General features: G+C 49.1%; 5 non-coding genes across 5 annotated transcripts; 2 read left to right on the top strand and 3 right to left on the bottom strand.

The window, feature by feature from the left end:
• Positions 1–388: 388 nt before the first annotated feature.
• Positions 389–459, top strand: TRNAG-CCC. The gene has a single exon. It is a non-coding gene; the product is annotated as a tRNA-Gly (tRNA).
• Positions 460–6228: 5769 nt separating this feature from the next.
• On the bottom strand, positions 6229–6300 carry TRNAE-UUC. Its single transcript has one exon. It is a non-coding gene; the product is annotated as a tRNA-Glu (tRNA).
• A 1820-nt stretch (positions 6301–8120) lies between these two features.
• On the bottom strand, positions 8121–8192 carry TRNAH-GUG. Its single transcript has one exon. It is a non-coding gene; the product is annotated as a tRNA-His (tRNA).
• A 549-nt stretch (positions 8193–8741) lies between these two features.
• Positions 8742–8815, top strand: TRNAN-GUU. Its single transcript has one exon. It is a non-coding gene; the product is annotated as a tRNA-Asn (tRNA).
• A 4550-nt stretch (positions 8816–13365) lies between these two features.
• TRNAV-CAC lies at positions 13366–13438 on the bottom strand. The gene has a single exon. It is a non-coding gene; the product is annotated as a tRNA-Val (tRNA).
• Positions 13439–22391: the final 8953 nt, after the last annotated feature.

The raw sequence follows: 22391 nt of genomic DNA, 5'->3' as shown, positions 1-22391 counted from the left end.
AACTGGCAAGTTAGATACGTTCTCAGACTCTGTACAGCGACAATTCGAGGTTGAGGGTTGATCAAGGGGTCTGGATGAATTTCCCATGTTTTCCTGCCGGAGTCTGCTGTACAGTTTGCTCACACCACAACTTTCTCAGAGTTGTGGTGTGAGCGGACGAAACAGTTTATTTTGCTATCTTGTTCGAATGTCCCCGCTTGACGCTGTTGCCTGATGGAAACCTCCTTCCGAAGCCTTTGCTTCGAGTGCCTGTGGGTTTGCTAGGTCTGTCCTCCAAAGACGACCGTGTAAACGTCTTCTGGAGCGTTTCCGCTCCCCCGGTGCCCCTTCCCACAGTCACTCAAGAACTTCTTTCTAGAGACCCACCATGCGCCAACGCACGTGTGAGGCATTGGTGGTTCAGTGGTAGAATTCTCGCCTCCCACGCGGGAGACCCGGGTTCGATTCCCGGCCAATGCATCCTGCTCCGGTCCTCTTTTTCCCATCCGCGACCTCCTGCGTCTTTCTCCCCCTCTCCTCCCCTGCAGACCTCAGACGCTCACGAGGCCCCTCCTCCTCGCTTTCCCCGTGGCACAGGCCAGGTCCTGTGGTTTCCTGATTCTGGCGGCCAGGAGCAGGAAAATGAAACCCCGAAGCCGCGGGCCATTTCCGAGCAGAAAGCACGAAGGAGCCGATCTACACTGGGGCCGGGCCTGAGTGGAGTAGCCTTTGGCGTGCAGCGCGGCAACCACCTCGCTCGCGAGCTCTCACCTGCCCACCCCCAAGTGTCTCCTCGGGGTCTGCAGTTTAGACTGCTTGGACTTAAGGCCACAGTCTTTCCCCTGCAGGACCCACGGAACCCAAAGGGCCACCAGGTCACTGAGGCCCGTGCTGGACCTGAGGTCGGCCGCTGGGCCACGTCTCACCCCGGAGCGAGGGCAGCCACGGGAAGATCGCCGGAGGGGAGCCGCCGCGGGGCCCGGCAGACACCCAGTGGCCGGGGCGGCGTCGGCGGCCCGAGGAAGGCGCAGGCTGGTGGACGCCAGGGGAGCTGCGGCCAGAGGCCCCTCGCTCGCGCCGCCGCACCGCACACCCGCAACCGAGTCGGTTCGCGCGGCCGGTCGCCGCGGTCCGCGCTCCTCCCGCCGGCCCATCGCGGTTCCGGGGAAGGACGCCGCGTGCCCGGCGATGCGCCTCAACAGGTGTGGGCCCGAAGAGGAAGAGTATACTTGTGAAAGGAAGAGGAACTAAAGACTCCGGGAACCGTGGACCCGGGTTTGTTCTCTAGCTCTTGGGCGCTCCTTGGAAAGGATTCCGATTAGAGGGTAGTAGGGGCGTGACTGCGTTAGACGCTACGGGTGACTAATTTTCCTCCGAAAATCTTTGGAGGATTTGTCTACCTAACAGCAGCTTAAAAGCGAAGATTAGTGACATTGAGGGAGGTTCCCCTCCTTTCCGCTTTAAAAAATACACTAAACCACCACCACCACCAGCACCACCACCGCCACCACAACAAACTTGATTTAGGGGCGCCTGGGCGGCTCAGTCGGTTAAGCCTCTGCCTTCCGCTCCTGTCCTGATCTGGGATCCTGGAATGGAGCCCCGGGCTGGGCTCCCTGTTCAGCGGGGAGTCCGCTTCTCCCTTTCCTTCTGCCCCTCCCCGCAGCTCATGCTCACAGGCACGCGCGCGCGCGCGCGCGCTCTAATACACAGATAAAATCTTTAAAAATTTTTTAAAACAAACGTGATTGATTCAACCTCAAGAGTTTTGTGGAGGGGGTGGGAGGAAGGTGGGGGGAGTGGGGAAGATTGAGGGTGGGGGGTTGAAAAATTGTAACATACATAAGGTAAAATGCACAGAACACACCTGTGTAACCTATACACAGATGAAGAAGTAAAATATTATTAGCCCTTTAATCAGCCACTCCCATGCTTTACCAGGTCATAACCTTCTACCTCACCCCCTACTCCCACTTAATTATTAGTGGTGCTGTTGTTATTTTGCCTATCTGTAATATTCTCTCATCAGGGTTGCGTTTTGAAGGCCCTTCTTGGTCATGAATTGGAGCACCGGTCCATGTTGGTTAGCCACTTGAATTTTCTCCTGTGTTTTTTCCAACTTTGGTGATTTTTCCTATAGGTCTGTCTTTTTCTTCTCCTTTTGCAAGAACTCATTAAGTATCTTTGATACCACTTGACTATGCTGACTGCAGATACATTCGCCCCAATTGTGCCTTGACTTCTTACCCTTGATTCTGTGCTGCGATAAACAGAGATTCTTGAAGCAGGTGACTTAGTCAGCCTCTTCACTAAAAATTGGTCTTTTTGTCTTGTGTTTTCAATCCTTGCTTACCCTTGAGATCATGGGACTACCCCGATACATTAATACCAACTAAAATCATTTGTGGTTTCCTTTCACATTTTGGTGCCTAATCCACATGGAAGTTATTCTGGTTATGGTGGAGGTAGGAATCATATTTCATCCCTCTTCTCCCCTCCTCTGCCCCCCCCCAACCCAGTACATGGGATTGAATTCTTATACGCTATAATCATTGAACATTTATAATGTTTTTAACGCTTTTGGATTTTGAATCTTCAACATAGCCTGCTTTCTCTATTTGTGTATATACCAAAGAAACTCGATTCTCTTAATAGTTCCAGTAATTTATTTTGTATATATAAATAATTGTAGTATTCTTTTTTTCATTTTCACTTCTACTTCTTCTTGCCTTTTCTCACTGGCTAAGATCTCCATCACAGTGGTGAAGAGAAGTGATGGCAGCGGGCCTCTTTGTCTGCTTCCTGACAGTTCTGACGGGTAAGGGTAGGGGGGAAAAGGTCAGTATTCTATCATCAACTATAACATGTGTTGAAGGCATTTTGTCTGTCTGTTTTTTGGTCTGGAAGCTACCCTTCAGCAGATGAGAGCTGTTCTCTTCCTGTTAGGCTAAGAGGTTCTGAAAAATCATAAACTGATAACGAATTTTTTCAAACACCTTTTCTGGGCTTTGGTGATTCCCATTTTCCTCCTATATAAGTTGTTATTGTGACGAATTCATTTATTTTCTAATGATAATCAACTGCTTCCCCAGTGTAAGACCAATTTTGTCATGACACATTTTTAATATATATTTTGTTTGATTCAGTTTTTTTTTCCGCAGCTGTGTATACTCAGCAGTAAGCGAGGCCTGTAATTTCTGTTTTTCCCATTGCCTTTTTTGGGGTTTTTGGTTTCCACCCAAACTCATAAACCTAAGTTGGGGAATTCTGCCATCTTTTGATGCTTGTAGAATTTCTTTGCTTTTGGAGTCATTTCTTCTAATGACCTTTTTTGGTCCTTGGGCTTTCTTTGCAGGAAGACTTCTGAATTCCAATTAAAAAAAAAAAATTAATGCTTGTAGGACCAGTCCTCCTCCCCACCCTGCCCAAATCATTATTGCGATATACCTACATTTCCTCTAAGACTTTTAATGGGTTGGCATATGCATGTTTATGATACTCATTTATTGTTAACCTCGTGTCTACCCATTGAGTAGCAGTGACTTCCATCTTCCCTCTTCCCAGTTTTATCAGAGCAGTCTTTTCTAAGAGCCAACCATTGACTTTTCGCTTTTGTATATTTACTTCTCATTTTCTTTTTTATTTTCATGTCTTTTCTAATTTTCAAATTCTTGCTTTTCTGTTTAATTTCTGGTCCCATATGCTTTTGTTGTTCTTGTTATTTTTTTTTATTTTTTTTGGTAACTCTTTGAGATGGAGGCTTAGCTCATTAGGAATTAGCCCCAATTGTCATGATTTACATTTAAAAGGTGTGTATGGTCCTCTGAAGACTGGCTTCACCACACCTCGTGCAGTAGCTGCAGTCTTTTCAGTTTTGTTTCTTTCAGAATTATGTCCTAATTTCCATCTTCATGTCTGCCCTGAGACAAGGATGGATGGAAGCATCTCTAAAATTCCAGATATCTGAGCTTTCGTCCTTCTGTCTTATAACTGAATTCTAGATGCGAGTTGATTCTCTTGAGATGCTATTGGAGGGTACCTGGATGAAGTGTTATTGGATGAGTATGTTCTCCTTTGACTATGCTCTCCTCTGGCAGGCTCTTGGTTGGGGTTTGTTACTGACTGGGAAACATACCCACCAAGTTGATGGCCCACGCTCTCCCAGACTACCCGGGCTATGTGTATTCAAGGCTAAATCCACTAGAGGTCAAGCCCGCCGCCACAATTTCTTCAGGGGCTTTTTATTTACTTTCTTTTAAAGATTTTATCTTCAAATTATCTCTACGTCCAACGTGGGGCTGGGACTTACAAGCCTGAGGATCAAGAGTGGCTGCTCTACCCGGTGAGCCAGCCAGGGCCTGCTTGCCCGTGCCGCCCGCCTACTCAGTTTGTTTATTGTCAAGGGCCTCTTAAGCTTTCCTTTTCCTTATTCTGTTTGGAGTGCCAAGGCCGCCTTGTCCAAAGAGCCCTGGGAGTAGAAGGGGCAGGACTAGATGGGATCACCCTTACCCGCCAGGGCTTTGGACCTTAGGGTCCCACCTTAATGTAGTGAGGACCTCCTATACGCCTTCTCAAGGGAGCCTGGGACTGACAATGTCCATTTTTCTGTGTTCCTAGCCCTCAAGGTTCACCCAGGAGCGGGAGGAGCTTTGATGCCTCTGTTTTACTTTTTGCATGAACACCTGCAAACGTCAGTGGCAAGCTTGCCATCTACTTTTAGGCTCTTTTTTTTTTTTTTTTTTAAAGGTACCGATCAGGATTAGTTAACGAAAAACAAACATACGAACGAACACACACACACACACACACACACACACACACACACACAAGAAAGAAAAAAAGAAACCCAAAACCCACACACAAAAAGACCTTGTAATCAGAAATGAAGTAGATGGTATTCTCTTACTTTGGAAAACTCTACCTTCATTATTACCCAGATGGCAGGGATGAATTTAGAATTCCTGGATTTCTTGGGAGTGACACACCACAGAAGGTTCTGGCGCGGCCTGCTGGAACCAGGCGGTGTTGTGCAACCATGCTTCCTCCACCGAAGGGTCTCTTAGCAGCCTCAGGGTGCCACACTGCGCACATGCCTAGGGTCTCAGCGAGAACAAGAGTGAAGAAAAGACAGTCTTGGGGGCTAGGAGAGGAGAGGAGAAAGAAAGAAGCAAAAAAAGAAAAACAAAGGGAGGGGGGATCCACCGCCAGAACAAAAGCACCCAGCAAGTAACGGACGGAAAATGCAGTCAAAACCCCACCGTCAAGAAAATAGTATCTTTGCCTCTAGCGGACCTCCACCGACCCCTACAGCCTTCCATTCCTCCCTGGTACACTCAGGGTCACCACCTTCTCCTCCACCCAGCCCTCGCCATTCTTCCAAACTCGCCCCTCTCCCCTCGCACAACTGCCCCACGAGAACCCACGAGTTGGCCCCTGAGGCCATCCGCCTTCGGTAGCGGCCCCACACTCACCGCCCCGCAGCCCCTGCGCGGCCTGGTCTCCACCCCGCACCTGCCGCCTCTGCAGCCTGGGTCCACAGCACCTCCCCCGGCCCTGGCTCGCTCTCTTCCGGCCTTACCCTGGACGTCACATTTACCTCAACAGGTCTTCAGAGCCAGGGTCGAAGGGAAAAAAGAAAACGGGCCCAGCGCCTGGTAGAGTCTACAGGGTCTAAATGCAACAGCCCTTGGGAGAAACTGGGGGATTTGACTGGGGTATCATCGTTTTGGGATCCGGGTGTGGATTTCTACCCCTACCTTCGGCTTACGGAAGCAGTAAGTTTTCCGTTTAGTGCACCCCTCACTCGCTGCCTTTTGTTGCGTCAGCTAACATCACCTCCCTACGCCGCTTAATCTGCGAATGAGACAGCCTTCGGGGAGGACCCGCTCCCTTCAGCCCTCGCGGGTATCCGGTCCGAACGCGTAGTACGCTTTCTCCGCGCGAACTGAGCTGAGGAACTGGGCCCACCGGCTCGCGTCCGGGGTTCACACGAACACCGCGACGTGGCCTGGCCTCCAGAGCTGGGATCCAGAGCTCAGCCTGATGGGCGCCTCTGGGGCGGCCCCACGGGGATTTGAACCTCCGCCGCGTAGACGTAAACACGGGTCAGCTGCTTAGTGGCCCTCCGCAGGGCCAGCCATCGTTTCCCCCCCCGGGGCCGCGGGAGAGGAAGAGTCGGTGCGGTGGGGGGAGCACACCGCCGGCGCAAAGCTGCAGGGCTAGAAAGGAAGATGCCTGGCCAAAAAGCGATTCCCTGACCGGGAATCGAACCCGGGCCGCGGCGGTGAAAGCGCCGAATCCTAGCCACTAGACCACCAGGGAGTACGCGAGAGCGCTCTCTTCTACCGCCTTCCCACGGAAGTCCTGTTCCCCCTGAGCCGTGGAAGGCCTTGAGCCTTCAGGGAGGTCACCCGTCCTCCCCGGAGCCCTTTCAGAAGGACGGTCCGTCCCCGCCCTCTCCAACACAAGAGGCCGCAGGCGATGCCCCGAGGGCCGCCAGGGCCCTGCCGGGCCCACCAGTCCCGGCCGGCCCGGCCCGGTCGCCCCTCAGAGCCGCCGTGGTGACGCGCCTTCGCGAGGCGGTCGCGTGCGGACAGGCGGTGCCGCGAGGGCGCGGGAAGGGAGGCGCCCGGCGTGACACCCCGGGGTCCTCGACATCACCCGGTGGATTCCCGCGGACTGAGACCGCTTTCAAGGAAGGCTCCGCAGCGGGGAACTGGACTCCGGATCTACGCCCCCTACAACCTGCTGCCCCCGCAGCTCACCCTACGGGACTTGAAGACTTACTCGGAGCCCCTACTGACCTTGCAATGTACCAGCAGCATCAGGAGACACAAACAGATAAATGGACCGAGCTGAGAGACTTGAAACTGACCCACAGCTGACCTGGCGAATTCGTTTTCAACAGAAACAGTTCAACCGGGTAAGGAAATAGTTTCGATATCGGGGGCGGAAACAGCTTTACTGCTAGCCAACACTACACACAAAAATTAATGGGAGGTGCCTCGTAAAACATAAAAGTTGAAGGCATAAACCTTTTGGAGGTTACTTTGTGACTTGGTGGTAGGCAAAGATTTCCTAAACAAGAACCAGGAAAAAAAATATGTACTTAAAAAAAAAAAGACAGGGCAAGTTAGACTTCATCAACTTTAACCGTATCTTCTCATTCAAAGACGCCACCAAGACAGTGAAAACAGCATGCAACAGACAGGGAGAAAATGTTCACAAAACATATCTGACCAAAAAAGCAACCAAGCAAGCAAGCAAACCCCCACACCTGTAGCTATAGGGTGCTGTGAGAGCCTCCAAACTGATAATTAAAAAAAAAAAGAAAATCAGGCAACTCAAGTTTTTGAGATGGGTAAAAGACATGAACAGATCCTTCGGAAAAGAAGATACACGAGGCCAACAAAGCACCTAGAAGAGTGCTCAGTATTTTTAGCCGCTAGGGAAATGGATGTTAAAATCACATCGAGATTAGCACTACTGGTAAGGATAGGAAACACCCCATCCTGACAAGGATGTGCAACAAGCACAGCTCTCCGTGGTATCGCGATGAATAAATACCGTCGGGCGTGGAAGGGGCTGCCGACAGGCATTTTCAAACCCTTGAGGGTATGCCACGAGCAACTGGAGAGGTTGCTGCGATGACGCCAAGGAGGACTACAGCCAAGGGCTGAAACAGTTCCCCCGAGACAGAGATTCGCAGGAGCCAAGGTCTGAGGCGCTCAACAGGTCTGTGGAGGAGCTGTCACTTACCTGATGGGCACTTTTCTCTGGTCTTTGAAGATCCTTAAGGTTTTTTGAGGGCCACAGGGACGCCATTTCCCAGCAAGGACAGCCCACGAGGCTTCTCGCTGGACAGCTGGGGACTCCAGGACTTGTCCTCGTTTGGAGGCGCGCTGAAGAAAAGCCATTTGGTTGAGTTTCCTTACGCTCGGAGTCAGAGCGGAGAAGGTCCCCAGGTTAGCGGCGAATGGGAGTTTTCCTTTCCTTCGGGTGAATGAAGAAGACGTCCTGGCGCCCAGTGGCCAGCGGAAAGCAGGGCTCTGCGGCCCCTAGGTTCGAGGCGCTGGCGCCCCGAGGGTGGGGGTGTTTAAAGACAAAGTAAAAGGGACGGGTAGCGAGGGGACCGAGAGGAGTGCCGTGACTCGGATTCGAACCGAGGTTGCTGCGGCCACAACGCAGAGTACTAACCACTATACGATCACGGCGCGCCACCATCCCGGCGGCAGGCCCTGCAGTCGCCAAGAGGACTTTGGACGCAAAGTCATTCCTGTGACTGCGCTGTTTTCTCATCGGACAAACTGCAGGTACTGGTGCTGTGGTGTCCCTCCTACCCGCTCTCGGGATCTTCCTTCCCTTCCTCTGAACCCTCCTACGCGATAAGGACAAAACCACCACCAAAAAACCATTGTCCGGTTCCGCAATCCGGGTCCTGGGCAGTCTCGCCATCCCGTCCCCGCCTCCCCCGCTTTTCCTTGCCGCCTCTTGGCGTTTGCCCCCTTCTGAGCAGCCGCCCCCCACCCTCTCTCCAGCTTCCCCCACACCGACCGCAGCCGAGTGGAGCGAGCCGAGCGCCAGCGGCGCCGAAGGTCGGGTGCCCGCGGAATCCACTGGGAGGAACGTACGGGAAACCAATTGGCCTTCGGCTTCTCTGCGGAGGGGGCGGGCCACTCGCAACAGCCAGGAGGCGGGTGGCTCCCCCTAGCGTTGAGCGCGTGCTTGCTCTCTACCGAGATGTGGGCGGGGGCTTCCCGAAGGTCTCTGTGGCGCAATCGGTTAGCGCGTTCGGCTGTTAACCGAAAGGTTGGTGGTTCGATCCCACCCAGGGACGAGGCAGTATTTTTAGAAGGTAGAAAGGGTCCTGTCGTTTGGCCTGTGCACAACAGGAGGATCGAGGCCAAGATTCGAAGGCCACCGCGGACTCTGGAGAAGGAGAGCTCTGGAGGAAAACAGGTCGCTGGGAATCCGGAAGTCCTCGAACGAGTACAACCCTCCGAATGCCTTTTAACGAGGCAGAGAAGTTTCTGCCTGCGTGTATTTGTGCCAGTATTTATTGAATCCTTTCCTTACACTCTTTAAGTTGATTCTAGGATAGTATGGTTAAAATACTGCTGTCGTCATCGTTCTTGTACTAGACGACCACTTCTACAGGGTAAAGTCCTGGAAGAGCAACTGCTCTAACGTAGTGTTTCCGTGGTTTTTCTATGATCCACTCCTTTCCCTCCTTGGCTTATTAGCTGTAACTCTTTGTTTTGTTATTTCAGCGACTGCTTCAAGCTTTATAGCCGCATACATCTGTAACTTCCCGGCCTCCCTCTAAGGGATCCCCTACCTCTTCACGTTTCTTCCCTGTCCATCTTTATGCTGTAGCCATCGTGCCGTTTACTTTTCGTGTTAGAAACCCCCAAACCCATCCTTATTACTTTGGTTTCATCTGTCTCGTGTTTTTAAAGAGATTTAAATAATAAGAAAAGAATCTTATCTATTTTCCCACGCGGTTACCAGTCTGTTGCCCTTCCGTCCCTTTGGCTAAATGCAGATTCCCATGTGGTACATGTAACCTTTCTTGTAGTGTGGGTCTGCTGGTGATGAGTCTGTCAACATTTCTGTGTCAGTGTCACCTTCATTTTTGAAAGCCTTTTTTGGAGGGGACATCCTCGTTGACTTTGAAGTTTGCTCCAGGGCCTTCTCACACTGCTTCCCACCAGAAAGCCCACATCATCTTCATCTTTGTGTTCTGTAGGTATCACGCCTTTCTCCTCTGGCCGCTTTGCAGATTTTCTATTCTTTTCCCATGGATTTGAGCAATATAACTAGGACGTGACTGGATATGGTTTTCTTCATGTGTCTTGTGCTCATTCATCTCGTTCATTTGGCTCCTTGGGTTGGTGGGTTTATCATTTTTATTATGATGGGAAATTCTTTTGTTGTTGTTTCCTCAAAAATGGCTTCTTTCCCCCCATTCTTTTCAGGGACTCCAATCACTCACATCTTTTTCTCCCTCCCCCCGCACTCATCACTCATATCTTTTAACGTTGCCCTACTGTTCACTGATAGCCCCTCACTTGCCGGAGCAGACATCGCATGTGTTTTTTTACACTCACCGATATCTCCTAAAGGTCGACTGCTCTCAACCTGTTCCATCAACCCCCCCCCCATCTAATGCCTAAAAATGTGCAGCAGCACTGTATTAAAAGTGTTTTGTGATTTATCTCTTAATTAGAGATGCTCTAAGCTAAGCTGATACATTAAGGAACTCAATTTAATATCCTTGGAAGAACTTAAAGATCACAATAGATCTTCAAATTGCAAATTGACCTGACACATAATGGAGAAATGCATGGTGGGATTGTATATGATACCTAAAATTGTAAGAATAATTAAATCACTGTGATTTTCAGAATTATAAGACTTAGTCTCCCTTAAAAAATATAATATGATGTATTTATCTTACTGATACACACAATTTCGTATTGTATAAACTCTTAAGTAGTACTGGAATTAAAGTGTGTTTGTTGGACCAGTAAAAGCAGTATAGGAGATTGAGGCAGCTAAGGGTCACTAGGATTTTGAAGAGAAAAATAAACCCAAGACTTGTATAAACTGGAATATCATCTACCAATATTTTCTACAGTATTAGAAAGACTAGAAGACAACATAAAGCAGTTTTTACATCAAAATTATTAAAGCAGTCTGATGCACACAAGGAGTCCTCTTCAGAAATACCACATGATAGAAACATCTTCTATGCCATTATATATAAATTACTGAAATCCTTAAAAGTGTTTTAAAAGTACTCAAGATTTCACTTGATTTTTTTTTTCTTGTAACTAGCACCGAGACCACTAATCTATAGTTAAACTGTTTTTGTTTTTGTTCTTGTTTGTTTTTGTTGTTGTCCCTGAGTTACAGATTCAGCAAGAAAGGGAGTGGGATGGGCACCTGGCTGGCTCAGTTGGTAGCGCATGCATCTCTTGGTCTCAGGATTGTGAGTTCAGCTGACACACCCTGGGTGTAGTGATTACTTAAACAAAACATGCAAAGAAAGGAAGAAAGAGAGAGAGGAAGAAAGAAAGAAAGAAAGAAAGAAAGAAAGAAAGAAAGATACAAGCGAAGGAAGGAAGCAAGGAAGAAGGAAGGAGGGAGGGAGGGAGGGAAGAAAGAAGGAAGGGAGGAAGAGAAAAGGGGGGAAAAAGGAAGGAAGAAAACCCCATCAATAGCATCCTTGGGACCCACCCCCCCCCCCCCCCCCCCGCCCCTTGGGGTCCTGGAAATAGAAGCTCAGGCACTTCCCCACTTTGAGGAGAGGCACAGTTGGATACAAACCACAAGTTGCCTGTGTCTGCTTGGACTCAGACTGGAGCCAGGACCAGCTCGAGGCCAGGACAAAATAAGACTAAGAACCACGATCACAGGGCCACCACCTACCTGACAGCACCAACGCAGACAACTCTGGAAAGCTCTTGAAAACTCCCCCTTCTTTTTGAAGAATTTTCCACCTGCTCCCCTCATCCTCCCCCCAGAGGAAAGGATTCTTCCCCATTTGTTGGGCCAGGACCCTTTCAGATCCCTGCAGGGCACAGAGAGCCAGGAGGGCAGGAGCTAAGGGGGAGCTACCCCTCCCTGAGGGGTCTATCCTAGGGTGGGGGGGTTCCAGGGCTCAGGCTGACCCTGGACCCTCTGCCCATCAAAGCCACCAGAAGGAGTCCAGAGGGCAAGTGGTTGCGGGGCATGACACCCTAATCGTGTTCCTACAGGTGCAGGGCACAAGCTGGCCTGCACCTTCTGGGAGAGGCCATACCACTCAGTCCACCTGAAGCTTCTCTACAGCCTGAGGGCAACAGGTGTCTGGTTCCTGAAGGGACTAGAGGGGCCTCCTCCAGAGGACAAGCCCTCCCCTTAGCCTTGGAGGAGAGGTCCTGCAGAGGCTGGTTTTGAGAGACATTGCCCAAGGAAATGAGTGACAGTGGCCCAACCAATTATCTTGAGAGGTCTTCAAAGGGTGTCCAGACTGAATATATGGGGAGGGAGGGAGGGAGGGAGAGGGAGAGGGAGAGAGAGAGAGAGAGAGAGAGAGAGAGAGAGGTGTCAATGTGGGAAAATGCTAACTGGTGCACTGAGGTGAGGGATACAGGATGTTCCCACTCCTGCAACTTGTTTTGTGTGTTTCAAAGTGTGTTTGTCTCTTTGTTTTAAAGGAGTGATCCAGTCAAATTGCAGGTTCTCTGTAGATGAAAACCCTTGAAGTGAGAGGTTAGGTTTCTGAGGGGGATGGAGGTGAGCTCCTGCCCTGGCTGCTCATCCTAGCTCTGCTCTCCCACCCAGGTGATTCCAAGGAACCTGAGTCTGGTCCTCTGGCTCTTAGGGACTCACTGCTTGAGGCACCTTTGCACGTGCCCTTTGGTGCACAGCACATTTAGGGGAGGAAAAGGAAAATCCTAAGTAAGGAGACAGTGCTGAAAGATCCTACTGACTGGGACTAGAACCTGACCAGTAGCCGTGAAAATCCAAATCGTATCCCACAGATCACCGGGAATCCACACAGGATCCCTGCTTTGGCCCTTGCAGATGAAAACCCTGAAAAATAATGTTAGATTTCCCAGATGGGCAGAGCAAAAGTGGGGCGATTTCCCAGCGCCCCACAGCTCCCAGCCCTTTGCCCTGCTGCTCTTCACCTCTCCCAGCCTCAGCGGCACTTTGGGCTCTGAGGTCTGACCCCAAGCTAACTGGTCGGTGCTCCATTCTAGTCTAGCTTTACCCCTGTGTGTGGCAGAGCCAAGGCCATGCTCTCTTGGTGAGCCTCGGTTTCCCGATGAGTAAGGTGCGGGTGAAGAGCAGAGTGTCCCTCTATTGGTGACCTCCCAACTAGCTCAAGGGCTGTCCTGATGATGGCACCTGAAGGGCTCCTCCGCGCCCCCGTGGGCTCATCGGGTGGAGCCTGAAACGCTGACTCGACGAGTCCCAAGTGCAGTTCGTGTTCTTTGGTTCTGGGCAAATCCACCTGCTGCGCCAGCGGGCTGGGCTCGGGAAAGCCAAGTGTACGGCTCCGGGAGGACGTGGTCGGTTCTCCGAGCCCGGGTGCCCGTCCGCCTGTAGAGCGGGTTGAGGCGCCAGAGGAGCAGGTTAGGGGGTTTCTGGATGTAGAGGAAACGTGCGTTGGGCTTTGTCCCCGGTGCCCTTCTCGGCCTGCCTGACTGCAGCGGACGAACGAGGCCAGGTTGTCAAGCGCGGAGCAGGCTTTCAGGAAGCAAGGGAGCAGCAGCCTGGCTTCGTGTTTGTTTCTCTGAAAGGAAAATGAGGCTGCGCACGCTGCCTTCCCCTTGGCTCCAAGCGTCCTCCTTTGTGTGTCGTCAACAGGAGAACTAGGGGGCAAAAGGATGTTGTTTCCGCCCGGTTTCGAACCGGGGACCTTTCGCGTGTGAGGCGAACGTGATAACCACTACACTACGGAAACGAAACACGCGGCGGGATTTCGTGCCGGAGCCTGAACAGCTTCCATCCTGCCCCTACTGTTGTGCCCACCACCCTCTTTCCTAAGTGCAAAAAGCCCCTGAAAGCCCTCGCGACCCTCCAGGCAAAGGGACCGCACCCCCGCTGCGGCGCCGGTTTGGGATCCCGCGTCTCCCCCCCAGGAAGCGAAGACCCGGGGGCCGCCGTCAGTCTGGCTTCGGGATCCGCATCAAACGCAGGGCTTCCAGATCCAGAACGACGCGCCCCGGTGCCGAAGGCGCCCCGCCGACTCTCCAGCTCCCGGAGGGGGCGGGTCACGTGCGTCCGAGCCCCAGGCGCCCCCTCCGCCCGGCCGGGGGTCACCCGCCTTCCGGGGCTGTCGGTGGCCCCTTTTCGCTGCGGGGCGGTCGGTGCTCTCGGCTCGTGGCCGCTGCTAGGCGCCTGGAATCCTCCCAGGAACCAGAGGACGCGCTCTGCCCGGCCTCCCGCCCGCCCCGCCGCGCCTGCCCTGCGCTCTCTGCCCTCGCGGGCCCTTTCTCTCTGCGCTTCTCCGCGGTCCTCTCGCCAAACCGCAATCTCTTTGGTATCCTCTGGGCAAAAGTGGTCCCTCGGGTTCCTGCCTGGGCTGCCTTAAAGCCACTGACAAGAGGCCTGTGGCCATGACCATCGGACAGTGTCTAGTGAAATCCAGGCACGGAGGGATGAAAAGGAAGCGCAAGAAATGGTTTTTAGTGGCACAGAGCTCAAGAGTCACAGAGTCATGACTGGGGAGGGAAGGGCTATTCCTACCTGGCGTTTAGGAATGACTCTTGTCTGGGCTGCCTTGGTGTCTCTCTGTGGCTTTGCAGCCAGACCCGAATAGGCTGGTGGTGACACTTGGTGTGACCAGAGCCACCTTCACAGAGACCTTTAATTTGTCAGAGAGAGAGAATGAACAAGCAGGAGCACCAGCCACCAGAGGGAGAGGGAGAAGCAGGCTCCCCGCTGAGCAGGGAGCCTGAAGTGGGGCTCAATCCCAGGAATCTGGGATCATGACCCCAGCAGAAGGCAGACGAGACGCCTAAACTACTGAGCCACCCCCACAGAGGCCTTAAGTATTGGGAGCAGAGTGGAGAGGAAAAGCCTAGAAAAATAGATTTTTCAAGTTGTTTTCTCTCTGTGTCCCCCATTCGAGTGTGTAGGACCTTACTGTGTGGAATTGATTGCAGTCTACTTAAAGCACGACCACTTTCCTGATATTTGGCAGTTTCTCATAAAGTTAAAAAGTATACCTACGCTGTTACCTGGTAATATTGCTATTAACTTCGCGAGAAAAATGAATGCTTACATCCAAAGGAAGCATCTACACGAACATTGGTGCGATGTCATTTATACTAGGCCAACCTGGATAAAACTCACATGTATTTTCAGAATGGATTAGTACTGTGTAGTAAAAACATTCAAACTATGGATGAGGCAGTAACACGGGTAACTCCCTCAAACAGTGTGTTCAGCAAAAGATGCCCACCATAAAGGCATGTTTGTACACCTAAAACATATGTATTCAAATGCACCTATCTGATACTCCTGTGTGCTCCCACTGCCAGGAAGTATCAGCAGAGAACAGGGCTTCCCTTTTTTAAATATTTTGCCAGGAAACTTCCTGAGCTGATGGAAGTACATTAGGCTGGCTGATACTCACAGAGGCTTATACCTTTATCACATTTTGCTGTCTACCTTCTCTATTTATAACCTTAACATTAAACATAAAGTTAATTAACAGTGTCTCTGGATGACAGATTAGACCACAGGACATAACAGATATAGCCAGAATATTCCACCCCAAAATAAAGTGAATTAGTTTTAAAACCTGAGAATTCTCAAAAATATTATTTTAGTTCTATTTAATATTAATTCAAGATTAAACTATAGGGGCGCCTGGGTGGCTCAGTGGGTTAAGCCTCTGCCTTCGGCTCGGGTCATGATCTTGGGGTCCTGGGACCTTCGGCTCGGGTCATGATCTTGGGGTCCTGGAATCGAGCCCCACATCGGGCTCTCTGCTCAGCAGGGGGCCTGCTTCCCCTCCTCTCTCTCTGCCTGCCTTTCTGCCTACTTGTGATCTCTGTCTGTCAAATAAATAAATAAAATCTTTAAAAAAAAAAAGATTAAACTATATATTTGTTTCATATGTACACAAATAAGTTACTTTTTTCATGTAGTCTATAAAATCTATGCAAAAGACTGAATACATTAGCACCTTTAACCTCTCCTAGACAATGCTAGAGCTCTGAAACATCTCAATTCCATTTACTCCCCTCATTTTTGGGTGTTTGGCCTTACTTTCATTTCAACATACATTTTGAATTCATAGACATTATTATTATTGTTGTTTGGATAGTGATATTTATTTGACTTAGTCACATATTTAACCTATCTACCCGTTGCTCTTCATTCCTACCTTCATTTTCCCACATTTTTCTTGTGCCCAGGTAGCCTGAAGAGTTACCTTTTGCATTTCCTTTAGTTGGGGTAAGCTGCTAATGTGGTAAGGTCTTCACTTCCTCTTGACAGATATCTGGCCAGGGATTAGCAGCACCTAGTAGGTTGGAAATGATCTTGCTCTAGCCCTTCCCTGAGGTCTCCCTTTTCATTGTTTTTGCTGGGAATTCAGCTTCCAATCTTCGGTGGATGTAATAGGAATTCACCACCCACTCCCCATCCAGGTGCTGCTAGGATTGTTTTCATTTGTCTTTGGTGTTCACCAGCTTGGGCCCCTGATTTTCTTGTCCTTCTCTGGCTTGAAGTTCACTGATCTTCTTCCACATGTGGCTGGATAGATCATCACAATTTTTCCTTAATCGTCCGTAATATCTTTCAATATGGTTTCCGCCCCATTTGCTGGCTCCCCCAGCCTCCGAGACTTTAATTACATCTGTGGTAGGCCTTCAGGACTTGGCCCGTATCTCTATTACACTGCTTTCTCAATTTCTCTTCCTTTCAGCTCTCTATGCTTAAGTCTGTAGAGTTTCTTTCTCCTTACATAGTTCCAGGATAATCATCTCTCTTCCAAACTGCTATGAAACTCAACTATTAACTTTTTAAAATGCCAACTATTATATATTTTATTTCTATAGTTTTTATCTGATTTTTAAAATGGATTCTGTTTCTCTGATGAAAATTTTTATCTTGTCATCCCTTTTCTGGTCAGCTGTATCATACCACTTTATCTTTTTAAAGTAATTGTAGGTAACTTTTAAGTAATTTAAGGAACCTCTCTACACCCAAGGTGGGGCTTGAACTCACTAGTCCAAGATCAAGAGTCACATGTTCCACTAACTAAAATAATAGCTCATAACTCAGTATCTCAATCGCCCATGAGTTACTTTCCATGGTTTGCTTCCCCACCCCCTTGCTTCTCTTCCCTTACAATCCTAGAGTATTGTGATTGAATGATGAAACTGTTGTGTGAACAATGATAGCCTGTTTGAAAGATGTTGTCTTTCTCTGGAGATATTCACCCTCTCCCCCAGGAGGCAGCAGAGGAACAGATCGACCCTAATCCTTGACTAAGCTGATTTACAGCTTGTTTGCCCTCAGGGGAAGCCTCAGTCTGCAGCTAGTTTGCTCGCACTGCTGTGCTGTAGATGGCCAGGGCTCCCCCACCTGAGACCGTGGCATGTTTCCTCGGGCCCCTCCTCTTCGATGAATCCTGAACTTCAGTTTGTATCTCCTTAGCACCATGGCAGTGCTGAAAATTCCACTCTCTTTTCAGCCACACTCTGCTTGCCTTCTAGCCTCTTATGTGCACATAGCTTAATTTGCAAATGTGTCGAGGGGAAATTCTGTCACAAGCATGCAGCTCACTTAACCCACTCCAGGATCTTGGCTCCTCGAGTCTGAATCCTTGGTCAGCTCCACATGTCTTACCTCCTTCTCCTCTCTCTCTGTCCAGATCTATGAAACTTTTTTTTTTTAAGGATTCTGATCATTAATTTGACAGAGAGAGACACAGCGAGAGAGGGAACACAGCAGGGGGAGTGGGAGAGGGAGAAGCAGTTCCCGCAGAGCAGGGAGCCGGATGCGGGGTGGGGGGGTGGGGAGGGCTGGATCCCTGGACCCAGGGATCATGACCTGAGCCGAAGGCAGTCACCCAACGCCCAAGGACTGAGCCACCCAGGAGCCCCTCTATGAAACTCCTTAATGTGTTGCTGGTTTCTCTCTTACTAGCTGCCATCTCTCCAATTCCTCAATGTCTTGTTCCTGAGGGGGAAAAGGGCAGAAAACTAGTTTTATTCCACTGAGCTTCTCTTCACTTTTCTCTTCTCTTCCTCTTCTCTCTCGAGCTGAATGGATAGTTCTCCCGACGATTTCAAACAGAATTCCTTCAATGCAGACATTATTTCTTTTCAAGGTGAATGCTGGTTTACTGCAAATACACCATCATCACTGAAAGATGACATCTACAACTTCCAGATAAATTATATTTTCTTTTTTTTTTTTTCCTTAAAAGAAGGGGGGGTGGGAATCACTAGTGCATACTTGAAGTTTTCTTATAATACCTGGATTAAGTATGACCAGATACTAAAAGCTCTTGCTAGAAGCATGTGCAAAAGACTGTCCGCCATGAGCTGAACAATCATCATGCCTGTCCAAGGTCCAAGGATTTGAGGACGCTGGATCCAGGTCCCTGCTGCACTATCTCCACTCAGTTAGATGGCTTTCAAAATCATCAAGTAACCAGTTTTTCTGGTGCTGGTCACTAATATGCCAACCAAACTATTTAACACCCCTCATTTCTTCTGAGGAATGCTGAAAGCTGGCGGTGTGGCACAGTTAGAAGTGGAAAGCAAAGCCTTAATTTCCATTGTACTAGCAGCTTTCTCAGAGCTTCACTGTGTGACGGGCACACGGTTCCTTGTGTATCCAGCCCACATACAACCCCGAGACAGTGCAGGTTCTGACCACCCTCGTTGCAGATGAGGACACTCGGGCACTGGAGGGCTGGCTGACTTGCCAAGGGCCCCAGCCCACTGATGGTGAGAGCCAGCACTCGGAGCCAGGCCGTCTGCCCCCAGAGCCCCTGTGCTTGGCCATCGTGCCAGTGCTCACGGGGAAGCCTTCACCAAGATTTCCCTCCCCTCCTTCTTATTCAGCATCCCTCATCTGAGAAAAAAAAAAAGAGAAGATTCAAAGTAAAGCCTACAAAACACTGAGAACTAATTGATGACGTAGAGGAGAAAGAGCACAGAAAAAGATTTAGTCTTCCCTAGAAACAGACTCCATGGCTTCAGGGATGATGTAATCACATCTCCCAGCTAGAAGCACTTCTGAAATCTTGATTCTTCTTAATGGTCTGAACAGGGAACATCCCCAGGGAGGCCAGAAAAAAGCAAAGACAAAAACAAAAAAAACAGTTGACAGTGCCTTTTGTGTTCAAAGCCCAGAGGAGACAGACAGGTGAGCAAGGTGAGCAAGTCAGGTGCCCTGAGTTAGGGCAAAAGGGAGTGCTCCTGGGAGGGACAAGGGTAAGGGAGGCCAGCCCATAAAAATGAGACAGAATCATGCTTCTCCAAGTTCATTAGGAACAGAGCACTTCCATATTTGACCACATCCATGTACCTTTATCACTGATGAGCTAATAGTTCCCATACTTTTGATTTATTTTTTAAAATTAATTGTATATCAGCATCACAACTGAAATACCAGTAGGAACTACCACAAACAGGATGTAACTCTAAAACTACGTAAAAGGAAAAAATTGAGTTGTTATAGTTAATAACAGAAGTAATAAGCAGAGCCCAGGAGCCTCCACAAGCATTCCCTTGAGGTGTGGGCAAGGGCAGCCTTTAGAGGAACCTAGAGCAATGTTGGGCTTGAGTGATCAAGGCAAGAAAAACCCTGGTCATGCCCGGCTCACCACTGCCCTGCAGGAGCCAGGGCCTGGAATGGGTTCCTCTTCACCAGCCCAGGGAAAGCAGGAAAGTCCTCTTCTCCAGTAAAGCTCAGGGAAAGCGGAGAGAGATCAGTACAGATACAGGAGCTGCTGGTCCTAGGGATGTACTAGGTGGACTAAAATGAATCTAATGCTGAAGGACAAGTCTAGACCTTCAAATAAACAAATCTCATGTGTACTGACGTGCCAGATGAATGAGCCAGATGTGCCGTTTCAAATGCGGAGGCCACTGGACGCCTATGGCAAGTGAGTGCTTGAAATGTAGCTAGTGCTGAGAAACTGAATTTTCAAATTTGTTTTTTATACCTCATAATTAAGTTTAAATAGCTACACATAGCCCTGGCTACAGTATAGGATAGTACAGGTTAGATAATAACCAGCATACCACATCTGGTGAAGCTGACTAACTCATCGTCTGCCTAATTGCTCTGTAGCAGTAAACAGATTAATGACACCTCGCTTTTTTTTTTTTAAGATTTTATTTATTTATTTGACAGAGAGAGATCACAAGGAGGCAGAGAGGCAGAGGGGGGGGGCAGGGGGGGCGCGCAGCTCGGAAGCAGGCTCCCTGCTGAGCAGAGAACCCCATGCGGGGCTGGATCCCAAGACCCTGAGATCATGACCTGAGCCAAAGGCAGAGGCTTAACCCACTGAGCCACCCAGGCACCCCAGACACCTCGCTTTTAATAACAATTCTTTTTTTTTTTTTTTTTAAAGATTTGTTTGAGAGAGAGAGAAAGAGAGAGAGGGAACACACAGAGGAGCAAGCTGGGGGGGAGGGGCAGAGGAAGAGAGGAAGAGGGAAGGAGAGTCTTGAGCAGACCCCATGCTAGTGCAGGCCCAACAGTTCAGGACCCTGGGATTACGACCGGACCTGAGCCAAAACCAAGAGTCTGATGCTTAACCCACTGTGCCATCCAGGCACCCCCAAGAACAATCCGGAATTGCTTTCTTCAGCTACATACTACATACTGCTGAATGTCAGTTCAACCCCAGGGGCCTTCTCTTCTGCTGCCTCTGCGTCCTCATCAGATCCACACGGCTTCCCCAAGGGAACAAATGGGAGCCTCAGCCAGTCCTGCCCTCTCACAGGTGGGGTCTCCGTCCCTTGCCTAGTCATGGGGCTCTACCCAGGTGGTGGCTTCAGGCCTTTCCCCCCAGATCTGACTGATGTTGCTGAAGCACTGTGTTGGCCCAATGGTGTACACTGCAGAAGTTTCTTTGTTTTTGAAAGTCCCTGGGACGAGAGCCTGACTCCAGGCTCTGGTTGGCAGGAGGTCACATAGAGCCATGCCATCTCTGTGCGGATTAGGTGAGGCAGGAGTAAGACAGTCATGTCAGCCATTGTGGGTCTCTGGTAGAACTTTTGTCCCATTCCCAGGACACTGCGTTTGATTCTCAAGAGCAGCGTTTTTAACTGAATTGTGCAAAGCTAACTTCTCTATAGCACAAAGAGGACTGCGGAACAAGAATGGAAGTCACAGAAGCAATGGCCTTCCTGGTCATGAAAGAGTAAAGACAAAGTTCTGAGGTAGGACTTAAATGGTGATGGCGAGGTTTTGACCTTCCATGGGAGCCAGAAGGCCAAGCCCAGCAAAGCTCTGGCACCTCAGGGACTTTGACTCTGGATGGATGCCAATACTCTTCATTCCCCAAGTCTGTCCCAGAGTGAAAGAACATCCCAGAGCAAAGCGAAAACACAACAGGTCTCCCAGATCCACCAGAAGCTGAGGGTGGGACACAAAGGACCAGAATGGAGAGTGACCCAGAGAAAAGGACAATGGGTGTACTGACCAAACACTAACTGGGAATTGGCTTTATTTAACGACTAGATGGTCATTTAACTTCGTATGGTCCAAGGGCTACATTTCCACAGAAGAATTTCCACCCCTCAACATATTTCAAAGCTAGCTATGATGTGTATACGGAGGTTCATATGAAAATTGTATTTCTATATCAGTAGTAAAGAGATTATGAAAGAGTTATCCCACTCATTGTCGACTTACAGAAATGGAACCGCTATAAGAATGTTGTCCTTAAACAAAGAGAAAAACAGGATTTAGAAAAGAGACAGAAAAGGGAGGAGTAAGAAAAAACCCTACAGAAGACTTGAGAATATTTTGGTTTTGTTTTTCCTTTCCTTGGTAAACAGATCAGCTGAAAGCCAGCAAACAGCTAGTCTAAACAGTTAATTCTGGTGAAGCTGCCTCACTCGTCAGGTCAATATTTTTAGCTATTTGTGAATGCTCCCAGAAGTTCTTCAAAGTTTAGTTGTGGGATGAATGTGGTGACTCTGCCTCCCCAGTTTTCTTTGCGTAATACCTGCCAGGCCCTTGCTTTGGCACCTCTTAATTCAGCCTAACTGAACTACTTTCTCCATCAGGAGTTCTTAAGCTCATAACCATCCCTGTTGAGCCATAATTATTCTGAAAAGAGCAGATTTGATGATGCCCACTTGGGTATCACTTTGATACACCTTTAACAGTTGAATATCAACTTAAGGTAATGGTTGTGAGCAACACAGAGGTAATTAGATAGCAGATAGCACAGGAAAGCCAACAATCTGAGGACAGCAAAAATATCACAATAGATACTTTAAATTTACTTTGCCTTCTTGCCTCAACCAAACCAGAAGAAGTATCAGCTTCACTTTAGCATAGCCCAGTGGCTTTGAACTTTTTCCAACCAAGGCCTATTAAATATAAAGTACAAAACGTGGACCATTAAAACGCCTTTACCAATATAAGCCAACCTGAATAAGCACTGATGTAGTACCAACTAAAGTTCAGAACATTAGCAGAGCACAGAAATCTTCCTCATGACTTTTCCCACCCAAGAACTCACGGAGTCATCTCCATCCCAAAGCCCCACAACCCCCCCCCCCATTTTATCAGTGTGTGTGTGTGTGTGTGTGTGTGTGTGTGTGTGTGTGTGTATCTTTGCTTTCACATAAATTAAATCATAAAGCATATATACATATATATATATATATATATATATATATATATTTTTTTTTTTTTTTGTT

The sequence above is a fragment of the Enhydra lutris genome, unplaced genomic scaffold (assembly GCF_002288905.1).
Source record: "Enhydra lutris kenyoni isolate GAN:26980312 unplaced genomic scaffold, ASM228890v2 scaffoldscaffold88, whole genome shotgun sequence".
NCBI lineage: Eukaryota > Metazoa > Chordata > Mammalia > Carnivora > Mustelidae > Enhydra > Enhydra lutris.
This window is presented reverse-complemented; position numbering and strand designations above follow the sequence as displayed.